Consider the following 16047-nt stretch of genomic DNA (forward strand, 5'->3'; position numbering starts at 1 on the left):
GTATTTGTTGAGACTTTTTGTAGCTCTTCCCAGCACTCACTGATTGAATGTTTGGCTTGAGTCCCCTTCATGTACTATGTAGTTATGTCTATGAGAGTAGATCAGTGCTAAACATGTACAGATTTTTCCTTATCTTTATTCTCCAAACAATACAATTTAGTAAGTCACCTATAAACTACTTAAAGTAACCAGGAGGGTGTTTGTATGATATATGCAAGTACTGTGCCATTTTATAGAAGGGACTTGAGCATCCACAACTTTTTGTATCTATGTGGCTGGGAGCAGTGCCTGGAATCAGTCCTTTATAGACATTGAAGGTTGCACGAGACCAGAGGTGAAATTGCTGGGTCATTAGTTCAACTTTATTAGCTAGTGCTGACTATTTTCCAGTGTCATTCTAATAATCGCCTTTATTATTAATGTTTCAGAGCTTCTGTTTTTCTATATCATTTATAGCTATAGACATCATCATCTCTTCTTTGAAAAGTTCTATTCTTATTTATTTTAAATATTTATTTATTTAACAGAGCGTGTGTGAAAGAGAAAGAGGCAGATAGAGGAGAGGGAATGGGCACGCCAGAGTCTCCAACCACTGCAAACAAACTCCAGACACATGTACCACCTTGGGTTTATGTAGGTCTTGGGGAATTGAACCTAAATCCTTAGAATTTGCAGGCAAGTGCCTAAACTGCTGAGCCATCTCTCCAGCCCTATTTGTTTGTGTACATATGATGTGTATAGAGCAGGCACGTGGTGGTCAGGGGAGGACAACCTCAGGATGTTTCTCCTTTCCTTCCACCTTCTTTTGAGACAGGGACGCTCTTGGCACTGCTGCTTGAAAGCATCCAAATTCTCCTGGCTCCACCTGTCAAGGTCATAGATGCATTGGGATCACAGATGCATAAATCACTTTGCCTCTGGCTCTATATACTTGTGTCGGCAGCCTTGAAAGCAAACACCTTTAACCACCAAGCTGTCTCTCCAGGCCCATATCTCAAAATCTCAGCTAATCTAACAAGTATGCAATATAATACTATTTCTGTGGCTTTTGAACTATTGTTTTGCTCTTTTACTCATCTCTCAAGCTTTTGGCTCATTTCAGTTTCTCTACAGTGAAAAGTAAGATATCTTTCAACCTTGGCTTATTTTAATTTTTTAAATGATTTGTGGTAATTTTTCCTATGTTTTGGATTCGTATTCTTAGTTAAATATAAATGTTGAAAATATATCTTTACAGTTTGAGGTTTTTCTTTCCTTTCTCATTCGGATTTACTTGGATGAACAATGTAAAACATTCAAATATAAGCACTATCAATGTATTCAACTATGTCCATATTTTCCTTTAGTTTATGGATTATATTTTTGGTTTTTTTTTGGACAGAGTCTTGCTATACAGCTAGGCTGTCTTTGAACTTACAACAATCTTCTTGCCTCAGCCTCACAAGTGTTAGGATTGAAGAGGTGAGCCACTATGTCTAGCTGCCTTCTTATTTTATTTTTTATTATTTTTAATTTAATTTATTTATTTGAGAGCAACACACACAGAGAGAAAGAGAGAGGAGAAAGAGAGAGAGAGAGAGAGAGAGAGAGAATGGGCACACCAGGGCCTCCAGCCACTGCAAACGAACTCCAGATGTGTGCACCCCCTTGTGCATCTGGCTAACGTGGGTCCTGGGGAACCGAGCCTCAAACCGGGGTCCTTAGGCTTCACAGGCAAGTGCTTAACTGCTAAGCCATCTCTCCAGCCCTATTTACTATTTTATTTTGAGGCACAGTCTCACTCTAGTCCAGGCTGACCTGGAACTCACTCTGTAGTCCCCAGCCAGCTTTCAACTCCTCCTACCTTTGCCAGCCTGGACTACATAGTGAAATTCCATGCTAAAAAAATGATTTTTATAGTTCTGGAGATGAGAAGCTCAAGATCAGTGTGTGGGCAGATTTGGTGTCTGCCAAAAGCCCGTTTCTTGATTCATAGATGGTGCCTTTTCTCTGTGTCCTCACACAGTGACAGATGCCTGAAATTTATTTTCTGTGTGACATGAATTAGGGACTGAATTTTTGTTCTACATATAAGTAAATAATTGGAATGTCAACCTTCTGATCTACCAAGTTTTTCTATGAGGAAAGGCTTCTGAGCTTCTTACTCTGTCCCACTGATCCATCTATCTGCTTTCTTATAACACAACACTGTCTTATTGTAGTTTTATTTATTTTAAAATATTTATTTAATTTGAGAGAGGGAGAGATAGAAATATAGAGACAATAGGTGTGCCAGGGCCTCCTACCACTGCAAATGAACTCCAGATGCATGTACCACTTTGTACATCTGGCTTCAAGTGAGTACTGGGAAATTGAACCCTGGCTGGCAGGTTTTTCAAGCAAGCACCTGTAACCACTAAGCAATCTCCCCAGCACTATTTTAATTCTATACTGAATCATAATATCAGACAGTCTGATGCCCCCCCCCAACAAAATTCTAGATCTCTTTCAACAGGGTTGTAGATATTTGTGGCTCCTTGCTCTTCCAGACAGACTTTAAAGTAAAAATATTGCCATTAAAATTTTTTTTATTAAGTTTTCTTACTGTTTGGATTAAAATGGAGAAAGTGGATCAGTCAGAATACTGATGTTCTTCTCCCATAAAAAGTCTTTCTGTGTAGTTAGGACTTCTCTAATAAGTTCCAGAAAATTATGTGTTTTACTACATGAAGGCTTTGCATGCATCTTGTTGGAGTCCTTTCTAGTCACTTTTTTCTCTATAATTGAAAGAAACTAGTAAAATAATATGCTTTTATTTATTGTTAGTATAAAAAAATGAAATGAACCTGAACCACAAGACACTGGAGAGGGTAGGATCAAGACTAACCTAAATCTTCTACATCTTCCCTCCCTCCCTCTCCCCTTTCTCTCTCTCCTCTCTAACTCTTGTATATTAGTTATGTTTTTCCTCAATTTCTTAGTGGGCACTGACCTGTAACCCCTACTACCAGCTTGGGGCTACCATCCACAATGAGCTTTTGTTCAGAGAAGCCTACAAGGTTTCCCAAAACAATGACAGACTTCTGTCAGAGTACTTGATGAACCACCAAAGGTCAGTGGTAAGACCCTATTGCTGAAGACTCCATATGCAACTGACACATAAAATGGAATGGCATGGCTGGAAGCCAGGAGAGAGTCAGTCCCCAGACAGTCAGCGTGTCTAGTGCCAGAAGGTGCTACATGGGTGACTGGGGGAAATGACCAATATCTGTCCAAGTAACTCATGGTCTAACCTAATTAGCAACAAATAACCTGATGTGATGCCCACACAAGTGCAATAGTGGCACACAGCCATGGTGGGGAACCAACTGCCCTTGATTTGGCTAACTGATCCCCTCAGTGGTATGAGACTCATAGCTGGAGCTAGGAAACAAGTCAGAACCATACCCAAACATATGCCCGCTCTCCATTATCAAGCTACCGTCAATCATGGGCTACAAGAGGGCCTACACCTATTAAACTCTCTATCAAAAAAGTAAGTGTTATCTCAATTTTCTGGGTGCTAACTTACTTTCCATTGGAGAATCTGCTTCTCTTTTTCAGATAGATGCAGACCCTAAGGAGAGAGCTGCCCCAACATACCTCAAAAGGGGCCCAACTGAAACTAAGGATAATTGGTGAAACAAGCAAGGGTGCTGTTTTCCTGATGAACCAGATACCAGCACAAAGGGGAAGGAGACCAACGCAGAGAAAAATCAACTCCTACCAAATCAGAGAGCCAGAGCCTCAGAGGCCCCCAACACCTCAGCACTGAAGTAGACCAAAAATGAACCCAACATGGCTCAGGGAAATTTTGCGGAAGAGGGGACGGAAAGAATGTCAGAGTCACGTGTTGGGTCATGATATGCAGAGACATTTATCCTACCAATAACTGTGGGCTAACTCCACAATGCACGACCCATTTACATCAACAAGGAGGGTCCAATGGGAGGGGGTAGATCATGGATGAGCCAAAACAATGGTACCAAACTGCCTGTATTTGCTGAAAAGAAAACTAATAATAACTATTAAAAAAATGAAATGAATATTTACATATTTATTTTACTAATTTTTTTTCTGATTTTATCGAGGTAGGGTCTCACTCTAGCCCAGGCCAACCTGGAATTCACTAGGTAGTCTCAGGCTGGCCTTGAACTCACAGTAATCCTCCTACCTCTGCCTCCCGAGTGCAGGGAATTAAAGGCGTGCACCACCAAGCCTGGCTAAGTTTTCTTAATACTTCTAATGAATACGTAGATCACTTGGTGTTTCCCACGTGAGAGTCATATCATTGACAAATAGCAATATTTATTCATGCATTCATTCAGGCTTTATTTCATCTTCTTTAAAGTATTGCAACTTTTTTTCTTCTTTTCCTCATCTCATTGAGCTGGCTAAGAGCTCCCCTGTCAGCCTCACTTGGTTCCTGGCTCTTGCAGAATCTCGTGGGAGGAATAGTACCTAAAAGCCGCTGTGCTGATGCCAGTGGGGTTGGTGCGCATCCTCGATCCCAGCCCTCCAAAGGCTGGGGGGCGGGGGGGAGACGGCTGCAGCCCAAGGGCAGGCTGAGCTGGGTAGTAAATTCAAGACCCACTTGGCTACATAGAGAGACCCTGTCTCACACATACCAAAAAGCCATGCAATTAGTACTATAGTGTTGTTGCTGTTGTTTCTAGAGTTTTTTTTTTTTTTGATAAAGTAAGAGAAATTAATTTCTGTGTCTAGTTTACTAAGATATGGGTTTTTACTTATGATGAATAAATGTTGAATGTCACTCAACACTTTCTAGACCAATTAAGGTGATTATTTCATTTGATGCCTTAATAGGTTAAATTATATGAATATATTTTCCCAGTATAATTCCTTGGAGTAGACCCAGAAATTATTTTCTTCAAACGTACCTGGATCATATTTGGAAAGTTTTCCTTAGGATTTTTAAAAATCTATGTTCATGAATGAGACTGGTGTATAATTTTTCTTTCGGATATGGTCTCTGTACAGCTTGAGGGCTCAGGTTCCATTAACCTTATATGGTGGATTTGGGAATATTGCCCCACCCACTACATTCTGTGAGAGTTTAAATTTACCTTAGTTACCTCTGTCTCCTGAACATTAGGAGAACTCACATAATTGTTTGGGGGTCAATGTTTTCTTTATGATTCACTTTCTCTATGTGTGTGGGGGAGCACACCACGGGCAGGTGTGCATTCATGTGGAGCCCAGAGCCTGACATCAGGTGTCTTCCTGAATCAGTCTCCAGTTTATTTATTAAGACAAGGTCCTTCTCCCTGAACCTGGAGTTCACCAACTTGGTTAGGCTAGCTAACTAGCAAGCCCCTATCTCTGCCTCCCCAGTGCTAGAATTATAGCTGTGTGCAGCCATGCCCAGCTTTTACATGGGCGCTGGGGAGCTGAATCCAAGTCTTCATGCTTGTGAGGCAAGCACTGTATTGGTGGAGGATATGTAGCCCTCTAGTTCCCATGATTTACTTTCTTTCTTTTTTCTTTTTTTGTAATTTTATTTAATCATTTGCAAGCAGAAAGATATAGGCAAAGAGAGAAAAGTAGAGAGAAGGAGAAAGACAGAGAGAGAGAAGGAGAGAGAGAGAGAGCAAGTGAGCTAGGGCCGCCAGCCAGTGCAAACGAAGTACAGATGTATGTGCCACCTTGTGCATCTGGCTTATGTGGGTACTGGGTGAATTGAACCTGGGTCCTCAGACTTTATAAGCAAGTGCCTCAACCACTAAGCCATCTCTCCAGCCCTCATAAGAATTCTCTCTATTCCATGTAGAGACAATAGTTACCAGGCTTTTGCTAGCAGCCAGCTCATTTCACCTACGAAACAACTTTAGAGTCATGTTACATTTATTATTCCTTTACTAGTTTTCATTTGGTAATTAGCTTTCTTTTACATTCATTCTTCTGTTTGTGGGTAGCTTTGGTTTCCTTACTTAACTGATCTTGTCAAAGCTTCATTCATTGTTTTGGCCTTGTTGGGTTCCTGTATTTTCTTTCATTTCTCTTTCATCAGTGTTTTATATATGCATTCTTCTTTTGGGTTTCTTTCGTGATTATTTTTCTAGTATCTGAATACTTAATCCAATTTAATTTCCTAATGAATAAGTCTCTCTCCTCTTTCAGCACAAGTGAGTCATGCCCATAAATTTCCTTTAGACTTCTATTTTAACTTTCAAGATATTAATATGTTTCAGCAAGCACTAGAAAAATGTAAGCAAAGAAGAACATAGAATTCAGAGAACAATGGCTATATTTGGAGCTCTCTTTAAATTTCCAGCTATACAGGTTATGTGAATTAAAAAATTTTTTTATTTTTATTTATTTACTTATCTGACAGAGAAAGAGGGAGAGAGAATGTGAGAGAATGGGCGCGCCAGGGCCTCCAGCCACTGCAAACAAACTCCAGATGTGTGTGCCCCCTTGTGCATCTGGCTAACATAGGTCCTGGGGAATCAAACCTGGGTTCTTAGGCTTTGCAGGCAAATGCCTTAACTGGTAAACCATCCCTCCACCCCGGGTTATGTGAATTTTTTAAAAATATCTTTTTAATTGAATTTCAACATACCTGTTTTATGGTTAGATAATAAGATCTATTTAAAATTGTCAACAATTGCTTGATGGCCTAAGTGTTAGTTACTTTCTCATTGCTGGGACAAAATTCCCAACCAGAAGCAGCTTAGGGAAGGAAACGGTTACTTTGGGTTCACAGTTTTGAGGGGAAGTTTCATCCTGATAGGGACAGCATGGGAGAAGGAGGACAGGTGACCTCAAGTCCTCACCTCAGCAGGGAGAAGTAGAAAGAGCAAGTGAGGCTGGGCTGCAACGGCGCAAGACCCCAGCCGCAGTGACCCTTCTGCCAGCGGGGTCCACCTTCCATAGGTTCCCAAACGGAGACACCTGTTGGGGATTAAGTATTCCAAAATGTGAGTCTTCTTCACATTTCAAACCTCAGCCCACAGTGACAATTAGTTCTTGGATTTTTTTTTGTGGGTTTTAAAATTTTATTTATTTGGTTGTTTTGTGAGACAGTCTCACTCTAGCCCAGGTTGGCCTGAAACTCGGTATATAGCCCAGACTGGTCTCAAATTCATAGCAATCCTCCTTCCTCAGTTTTTCCAAATACTAAAGTTAAGGCATGAGCCACATACCCACTAATATATATTTTAAGAGTGTTTTCTTTTGTTAAGTGTGATATTTAATATATATCCACTAGATCAACTTTGTTAATTATTTTACTCATAAAAATATTCTTAGACATGCAAGGTTACATATATTAAAATTCTTTTAAAAAGTACAAATAAATGCAAGGCTGGAGGAATTCACCCACTAAATAGCCTTTGGATACTAAATTACCAATGTATTCCAGCAGGCAGAGGAAAACATGGGACTCGGGGAACAATGGCTGTCAGGTAAACAGTGACACCTTAAGGTGACAGCTATGAAATAGATCTGGTGAACCAGACATCCCACAGAATAAGTCATTCCAGGGTTCCAGGAAGAAGGTTCAGCAAAAAGCAGGCATCAAACAGTTTAACACCATCATAAGACTCTGTGGAAATGAGAGCAAAGATAACTTGGCCACTGATACACACTGTCCAGCATTGGTGTCTGGTGCTGTGCGGGAGGCTTCATTAATTTATTCCTGAAAATAACCTTTCAGTTGAAAATCATTTTTCTTATTGGAATAGGTAAGAAAACAGGATCAGAGAAGTTATGTAACTTTTTTTTTTAAATCCCGTAATAAATGACAGGTCCAGAATTCCCAGCCAAATGATCTTTTTTTTTTTTTCTACTAGCCACTTATGGGTTGAATTGTGCACCACTCCCCAACATTTATGTATAAAAGTCCCAACATCAGTACCTTTGGATATGAACCTATTAAAACCAGGCCACTGAGCACATGATTAGTAAAAAGCAATGGAGTCTTGGAGTACAGTGGACCCTCCCCAGTATAATGGATGTACTTGTAAAAAGAACATCCACTGAAGGCTAGAGAAATGGCTCAGCAGTTAAGGTACTTGTCTGCAAAGCTTAAGGACCCAGGTTCAGTTCCCCATTACCCACATAAAACCAGATGCACAAGGTAACACATGTGTCTGGAGTTCATTTGTAGTGGCTAAAGGCCCTGCCATGCCCATTCTCTTTCTATCTGCCCCCCACCCCCCATAAATAAATAAAGGTCACCCATTGAGCAGAAAGATATGTCCATAGGAAGAATTTCATGTGAAGACTGGGCTTAAGTTAACATGAGAAAAGAATCTACCAAAAGCTGGGAGAAAAGGCTAGAACAGTTCCCTCCTTAGCACCTTATGAGGAAATAAGGCTATGCTCACACCTGGATATTGTACATCCAATCTCCAGAACTGTGAACCACTGTGTTTTCATTGGTTAAGCTACCCAGTTACTCATACTTTGCTATGTGAACTTCAGCAAATTTATTTGGCTGCTAACATCCTTGCAGACAAAACTAAACTGAATATTTGAAGCAAGAGATGGAATTTTTCTCAGCAAGGTGTTGTTAACCATATGTGTCTTAATGGACAATGCTCTAAGTATATTGGTCATTCATCTTGAACTCACAGAATCAAGGGTAGTCTTACTGAAATTAAGTAAATGTTTGGTGTAATTCTCCAAATTGTTAAACAGCCTGAAATTATAAAATGTGGCAGGTAAGAGCCAGAAACCCATATTCTTGACTGGATAGAGCCTGAGGTGCTGGCCAATGTCTGGGCAAGAGCCACTTCTCTTAGCTGGCTCTGACTGCAGGGAACACCTGCTCTGGGGGGCTAAGCCCAGGCCACTGGGGACGGCAAGTGGTGAGCAACACTCCTCCCTTGGTGGGTTACCTGGTGTGCCACAGGGAAGGCTGCCTCTCACCTCCAATACTGCCTTTCACAGCCGCAACTCACAGGTGGACCTTGTAGAATGTTCTGTAGGCTACCTACTTTCATCTTGGTGATCCTGTTGAAATATCCAACTTATACTGTTCTTATCAAAAATAAACAAGCAAAAAAAAAAAAAAAACCAGCAGAAAGCCAAAAGGGCAATTTATAGAAGGATAAATACAAATGATCAATAATTTATAAGTCATTCCTAGAATGATCAAATTTTCACAACAGATCTTTTCTATATCCAACAAATATTACTCAAACATTCATGCTTTTCATCTTTCAAGATCAATACAAATTTCTTTACTAATCTTGTAATTTTGTATAATTCATTTTTTATGATTTTATTTCTAAGTATTAGCTGTATTACTTTACTACAAAGAGAATTTGGTATAAGAGGAAATTGAGAGTTCACATTCTTGGACAGGAAATGAGAACCAAGCAGCAATTTCCCCATTGGAAAGTGAATTATCACAAAGAATCTCATAATGCTAACTCGTGGGAGAACACTAGTCATAAAACTAGTTTAAGAGATAAACATTAGCCATGTATAGTAATAGATTCCTATAATCTCATTACTAAGGAGGCTGAGACAGGTGAGTCACTGGTTCCAGGCCAGATCAACATGGACTACATATAAAGACTCTATTTAAAGTAAAGAAAGAAGGGAGGGATTTTTTTAATAATCATGGAAAATGCTAATAAAAACTTAAAAAAAAAAGAAAGAAGGGAAAGAGAGAGAGATGCAGAGAGGGAGGAAGGGAAGGAAGGGAGAAAGGAAAGAAGAAAGAAAGGGAGAAAAAGAGAGAAAAAGAGGAAGGAAGAAAGGAAGAAGGAAAGAAAGAGGAAAAGGAAAAAAGGAAAGAAAAATGTAGTATAAATCTTCACATCCTTTGATAAAAATCTGTTTAATTTTATTTTTATTTATTTTATTTGAGAAAGAGACAGAAAGAGAATTGGCACGCTAGGGCCTCTAGCTGCTGCAAACGAACTCCAGATGCATGTGCCACCTTCTGCATCTGGTTTACGTGGGCCCTGGGGAATTGAATCTGGCTTCTTTGGCTTTGCAGGCAAGTGCCTTAACTGCTAAGCCATCTCTCCAGCTCCCAAAACTAGCATAATTTCTTTTGAAAATAAATGCTTGGAATTTTAGTACACACCTTAAATCTTGATTGGACATTCTATTCAATTCATTGGAATGGTTTTTTTGGGGGGGGGGGTTGTTTGTTTGTTTGTTTTGAGACAAAGTCTTACTGTGCAGCCCACACTAGTCCTGACCTGGAAAACATCCTGCCTCGGCATCCCAGGGGCTGAGCTAATTGTTAAGCACCACAATGCCCAGCTCCTACTGGAATGATTTTTTAACATATTTATTTCTGGAGCCGGCTCTGTTGGTAAAGTGCTTGCCTCGCAAGCATGAATTTCCCAGCACTCATGTAAAAAGTTGGGTGGCGCATGCCTGTAGTATTAGCTGTGTAAAACCCAACTGCCAAACTGTTTCCGCTAGCTGGGTCACCCCCTACTGGACTATGTAAGATATGCCAACCAACAGGTCAATGCAATTCAGTCATGAAGGCAACAGGGCAGATTAACTGTAAATATCCCATACCCTAAACAAACCGAGAATCCCAAATAAGTTTTTTTTTTTGTTTAAGGAAAAACAAAATAATAACAACCCTCAAGAAACCTTTTAACTTTTGCCGTGGGGAAGTCATCAGAGTGTCAATTCTACAACAGTGGCAGTCGTCTTGAGGACCAGTAACAATGGGCATACCTAGCTCCACTCTCCTTGCAGACCTTAGAGGCAGAGCGGAAGCAGCGGTAAAGGGGAGGAGCAAAGGCATCCTGGAATGTCAATTTTGTGATGATTTGTACATTAACACAAAACATGGTTTTTATTAAATATTTTTAATTTATTTATTTGAGATGGAGGGGAAGAGAGAGAGAGAGAGAGAGACAGAGAGAGAGAGAGAGAAAGAGAGAGAGAATGGGTGTGCCAGGACTTCTAGCAAATGAATGCTATGAATGCAAATGAATTCCAGATGCATGCTCCACCTTGTGCATCTGGCTTATGTGCGTACTGGAGAATCAAACCTGGCTAGTTAGGCTTTGCAGGCCAGCACCTTAACTGCTAAGCCATCTCTCCAGCCCCAAGACATATTTTCATGAGTCCCTTTACTATGGAGGGTTCCTTATGCAGAAACATGAGTCATAACGGATACATTCTGACTATTTGAAATCCGTCAAGTCTCTTGCGACAAGCATCAAAACCTTTCACAGCTGTTTCCTCAGCCTTTAAATGATGGAGGTGTGGATACACTTTAATTTTTCTCTCTGGCTTTTTCTGTGGCATTTAAAAAATATTGGATGGGGGTACTTAATAGGATGGTATTGTATGTATGTAAGTAGAAGAATAGATTAATTTAATGGGGGTGAAAAGGCCCAAGTGAGGTCAGGGGAAGAGACTGACTAAAGGAAAGGTGGAGGGAGAGCTAATCAAAATCTAAGAGGATATAAATAAATCATATGAAAACCTACTTTTTTGGACAATAGAACACTCAGGAGCCATAGATTGTTGCTAGAAAATTTTCAGTGCCAGGAATGGGATACCTTCCAGTGAGTTGTTGGCCAAGGAGGTCCCTGATGCCCCCAAAACATTATAGGCCATTGTCAAGGCTCTTGGTTTCCCACCAGGAATAGATGGTAAGACCCTATTGCTGAAGACTCCACAAACTTGGGCTGCAGGGCCACTGAGAAATCCTGCTGGAACTGAACTGATAACCTCCTCCATGTAGACCAGCTGACAGAAAGCTGGAAGAAGCCATTCTGCATGCAGTTCAATGGGAGAAAGAGAAATTACCAGTGAAGATACTCAGCAATGGACACTGCAAGCCTTATATTTAGCCAATGGGTGCAATAGTGCACATCTATCATGGTGGAAACCAACTGCCCTCTAATTGGAGTGGAGGCCCACTCCATGGGAAGGAATACATTCCTGATACTGAAAATTAAAACAGGGGTAGTCATGAGCCCTAGAGGTGTAATGTCTGCTTCTGTCTGGCTATATGTATATACTATGCTTATCAAACTGCCCAGTAATCACTTCTCTTAATGTTCATACCCTTATATTAATGATACTCTCACTTTTGGTAGAGAGTCTTCTCTTTTCAGATTGCAGTGACCTTGGGATGACTCAGAAGGTATCATGGTGCTGGAAAGAAGTGACCGGAGCGCTCAGTACTGTAATATTTCTATCATACCTTCCAAGGCTCAGGGTCTAATGTGGAAGAGGTGGTGGAAGAATGTAAGAACCAAAGGAAGGGTAGGACTTCTTATAACGTGCTCCTCCAGACACAAAATGGCCTGCATATCCATGACCTCACAGTGCCTGACACTACCTACACAAGACCATCCTAATAGGAGGAAAAGATCATGACATCAAAATAAGAGAGACTGATTAAGATGGGGAGAGGATATGATGGAGAATGGAGTTTCAAAGGGGAAAGTAGGGTGAGGTCCAGGAAGATGGTGGTAGACACCAAGGAGACTCAAACTCATCAAAGCAGAAAACCAGAGGCTTCTGAGAGCTCAACGCTAAAAAAAAAAACTTATTGCATGCCCTCCAAGGCTCAGGGAACACCGTGGAAGAGGAGTCGAAGGAATGTAAGAATCACAGGGTGAGAAGGTGTACTGTGAGGCATTGTCCTCCCTTCTGAAACTGACTGATCCATTCACAAGCCCACAGTGATTACCCATACCCCCACTGAGGAGGGTCCTCAGCAGAATGGGGGTGAAAGAAGGAGGAAAACAGAATAATCCAATAGGAATATGACCAATTTGAAATATGTTCATGTATTAAAGTTCCCAATAAAATTATTATTTTTTTAAAAAAATTTTTTATTTATTTATTTGAGAGCGACAGACATAGAGAGAAAGACAGATAGAGGGAGAGAGAGAGAATGGGCGCGCCAGGGCTTCCAGCCGCTGCAAATGAACTCCAGACGCGTGCGACCCCTTGTGCATCTGGCTAACGTGGGACCTGTGGAACTGGGCCTCGAACTGGGGTCCTTAGGCTTCACAGGCAAGCGCTTCACTGCTAAGCCATCTCTCCAGCCCTAAAATTATTTTTAAAAATAAATTGAAAGCTAGAGAGATGGCTTAGTGGTTAAGGCACTTGCCTGCAAAGCCTAAGGACTCATGCTTGACTCTCTAGGTCCCATATAAGCCATATGCACTGTGTCACAAGCACACAAGGTTGCCCATGTGCATAAGGGGATGAATCCGGAGTTCCATTGCAGTGACTGAGGCCCTGGTGTGCCAATTCTCTCTCTCTCTCCCTCTCTCCTTCTTTCTTTCTCTCTCTCACATAAGAAATAAGAGGCCACATGTTTTTTTTTTAAATATTTTTATTTATTTGAGAGCGACAGACAGAGAGAGAAAGAGGCAGATAGAGAGAGACAATGGGCACGCCAGGGCCTCCAGCCACTGCAAACGAACTCCAGACGCGTGCGCCCCCTTGTGCATCTGGCTAACGTGGGACCTGGGGAATCGAGCCTCGAACCGGGGTTCTTAGGCTTCACAGGCAAGCGCTTAACCGCTAAGCCATCTCTCCAGCCCTCGTTTGTGTTTTAATATGGGTTCTAGAGCTTGAGCCCAGGTCCTCATGCTTGGGAGACAAGTGCCTTACTGCTGAGTGAGCTCCACCTCTCCCAAGGATTTTTACAAGACACTGTTGGTAAACTCCATGCCGTGCTTGCGTAATATTCGTTGGTCTTTGGGGGCCTTTGAGGCCCTCCATGCCTCCAGAATCTACTCTTCTATTATAAGCTCATTTGAATGAATTGAAAGCTCTCTGTAGACTTGATTGCATATGTGGGCGGGAAGCTCTTCCTGCCTCCCTGAGTCCTGCGGGGCGAGGGAGGGGGATAGTGAAGTGATTGCTCGCACCCTTAATGGTACTGTTTGCTTTAATAACAATGATTCTGCTTGAACTTTTGATTCCTTGAACTCTTAGAAGACACACACACACACACACACACACACACACCAAGAGTGGCAGTTCTGGGTGGCCTGTGGTGGCCCCTGCACACTGCTCGTGGTCAATTTCAAACCATTAAGGATGTCCCCTCAAGCAGGCCACCCTGGCTGGCCTCGCTGTTTAATGGCTGTTTGATTGGGCCAATCTCGGGGCAGAGTCGCCCTAACTTATAGCTGGCTGAAGGTTTCCAGAGGTGGGAGCTGTCGAGACACCCCTTAACTGGAGGTTCCACGGGGTCCCCACCCACACCAATGGAATGGCAAGACCTACTGCTCTGCAGAAGTCTGCCCTTGGGGATACTTACTGAACTGTTCGGCAAGAATCTGGGGACCCTGGATCAGAAACAAGAAGTAATGGGGTTTGGTGGCGGCGTTTTCAAGTTATACTGACCTGGTCCGGGGCCTTCATGCTGTAGGGTATTTAAAAAATAAAAATACACAAACAGAAAAAAAAAAAAAAAAGAAAGAAAGAAGAGGCCAGTCTATTGGACTTGCCTCAAAAAAAAAAAAAAAAAATTGAGATATGGCCTGCATCTAGTCCAGGCTATCCTGGAATTCCTGGCTCTCCTGCCCTGCCCCTACCAAATGCTGGAATTGTAGGCATATATCACCATACCCAGCAGAAAGCCTAGCTGGTAATGGCAGTTTGCTCCTACCTAGCACAGCTGCCTTTGGGAGTTGGTTTTGACATAAATGGGGTTTTTTGAGAGTGTCACTACAGGATCAGGGGCTCTTTCCCTGTAAAGGGGGACAGGAAAGCTTCCCAACAAGGACAGGGCCAGAGGAAATTCCAGGTCAAGACCAATAAGGGTAGGGTGGCTGGGTAGGACAGGTCCTGCAGCCAATGCTCTATTAACAGATGAAGCAATGTATATCTCAGGGAATTCAAGCAGCAAAATTTATGTCTCTACCCACTAAGGAGAATGAAAAAAATGACAATTTGAGCCTCAAAGGGCAGTCCAGGGAGAGGAAAATGTGTGAAATGGTTTTTAGAAAAGCACTTATAAGCATAAACAATATGGTACTGGCTGGATTATATATATGGTAGGGATGGTACAGAATAAGCAGAGTTCTGAGTCTTTGCAGAAGAACAAATAGGATAATTATATGAGTGAATATGAGATGAGTTAGAAAGACAGGGATTTGAGGGGACATGGGAAGGAAAAGAAGCCCCTCCCCTGAAATCTGACCAGGAGCCAGACTTAAAGAAACTGATTCCATCGAAAGTGCCAACAGACACTGTGCTTGATTCCTGAAGACATCTCACACAAGGATAGGAAACACAACAGACCACGCTTACTTAGGACCAGAGTGTTTCACTGTGTCAGCCCTCCTCCCATCCCTAAATCCAATTATTGTACTTCAAAAGACCACTTTAAAGGGCTGGAGAGATGGCTTAGCAATTAAGGCATTTGCCTGAAAAGCCTAAGGACCCCAGTTTGATTCTCCAGGACCTACGTAAGCTAGATGCATAAGGGGACACATGCACCTGGAGGTCGTTTGCAGTGGCTGGAGGCCCTGGTACACCCATTCTCTCTCTCTCAAATTAATTAATTAATTAATTAAAAAATATTAAAAATCATCTTACAGTTTCACTTCCAATAGAAAATTATTTAAGAGGAACAAGTAAACATGCTCATAAATTTCTACTTAATTTTAAAGCTTTTCGTAAATTCTAAACCTTGCTTAATCCTTAAGCCTTGTAGATTACACCCTTTGAGCAATGTAATTTAGAAAGTCACAAAATGAGTGCTCGCTTTGGCAACACAGACTATAATTGGAATGATAAAGAGAAGATGGGCATGGCCCCTGCACAAGAATGACATGCAAATTCTTTTTAAAGACATGTAAGTGCGACTCTCTCAGGAAGCCTGCTTCCATGTCTTCAGTGTGTACTGTCCTCAGTCTGCATCTTTGTTCTCAGTCTATATCTGTGGAATCCAACCTTTGGGCTTCTCTGGGCCCCACTGGTCGAATAATTGACTTTGGTCATATATTCAAAGCACAAATACTAATAAAATATGATGAGAAAAAAATATGGTCACTGTATAATTTTCATGCTGTCATGGCTGGAGAGATGGCTCAG

The 16047-nt window shown here is 41.5% G+C and overlaps 1 pseudogene; it reads left to right on the forward strand.

Moving 5' to 3' along the window:
- Nucleotides 1–15710: 15710 nt before the first annotated feature.
- LOC123458345 lies at nt 15711–15800 on the forward strand (annotated as a pseudogene).
- The last annotated feature ends 247 nt before the right edge of the window (nt 15801–16047 follow it).

The sequence above is a fragment of the Jaculus jaculus genome, chromosome 1 (genome assembly GCF_020740685.1).
Source record: "Jaculus jaculus isolate mJacJac1 chromosome 1, mJacJac1.mat.Y.cur, whole genome shotgun sequence".
Taxonomy (NCBI): Eukaryota; Metazoa; Chordata; class Mammalia; order Rodentia; family Dipodidae; genus Jaculus; species Jaculus jaculus.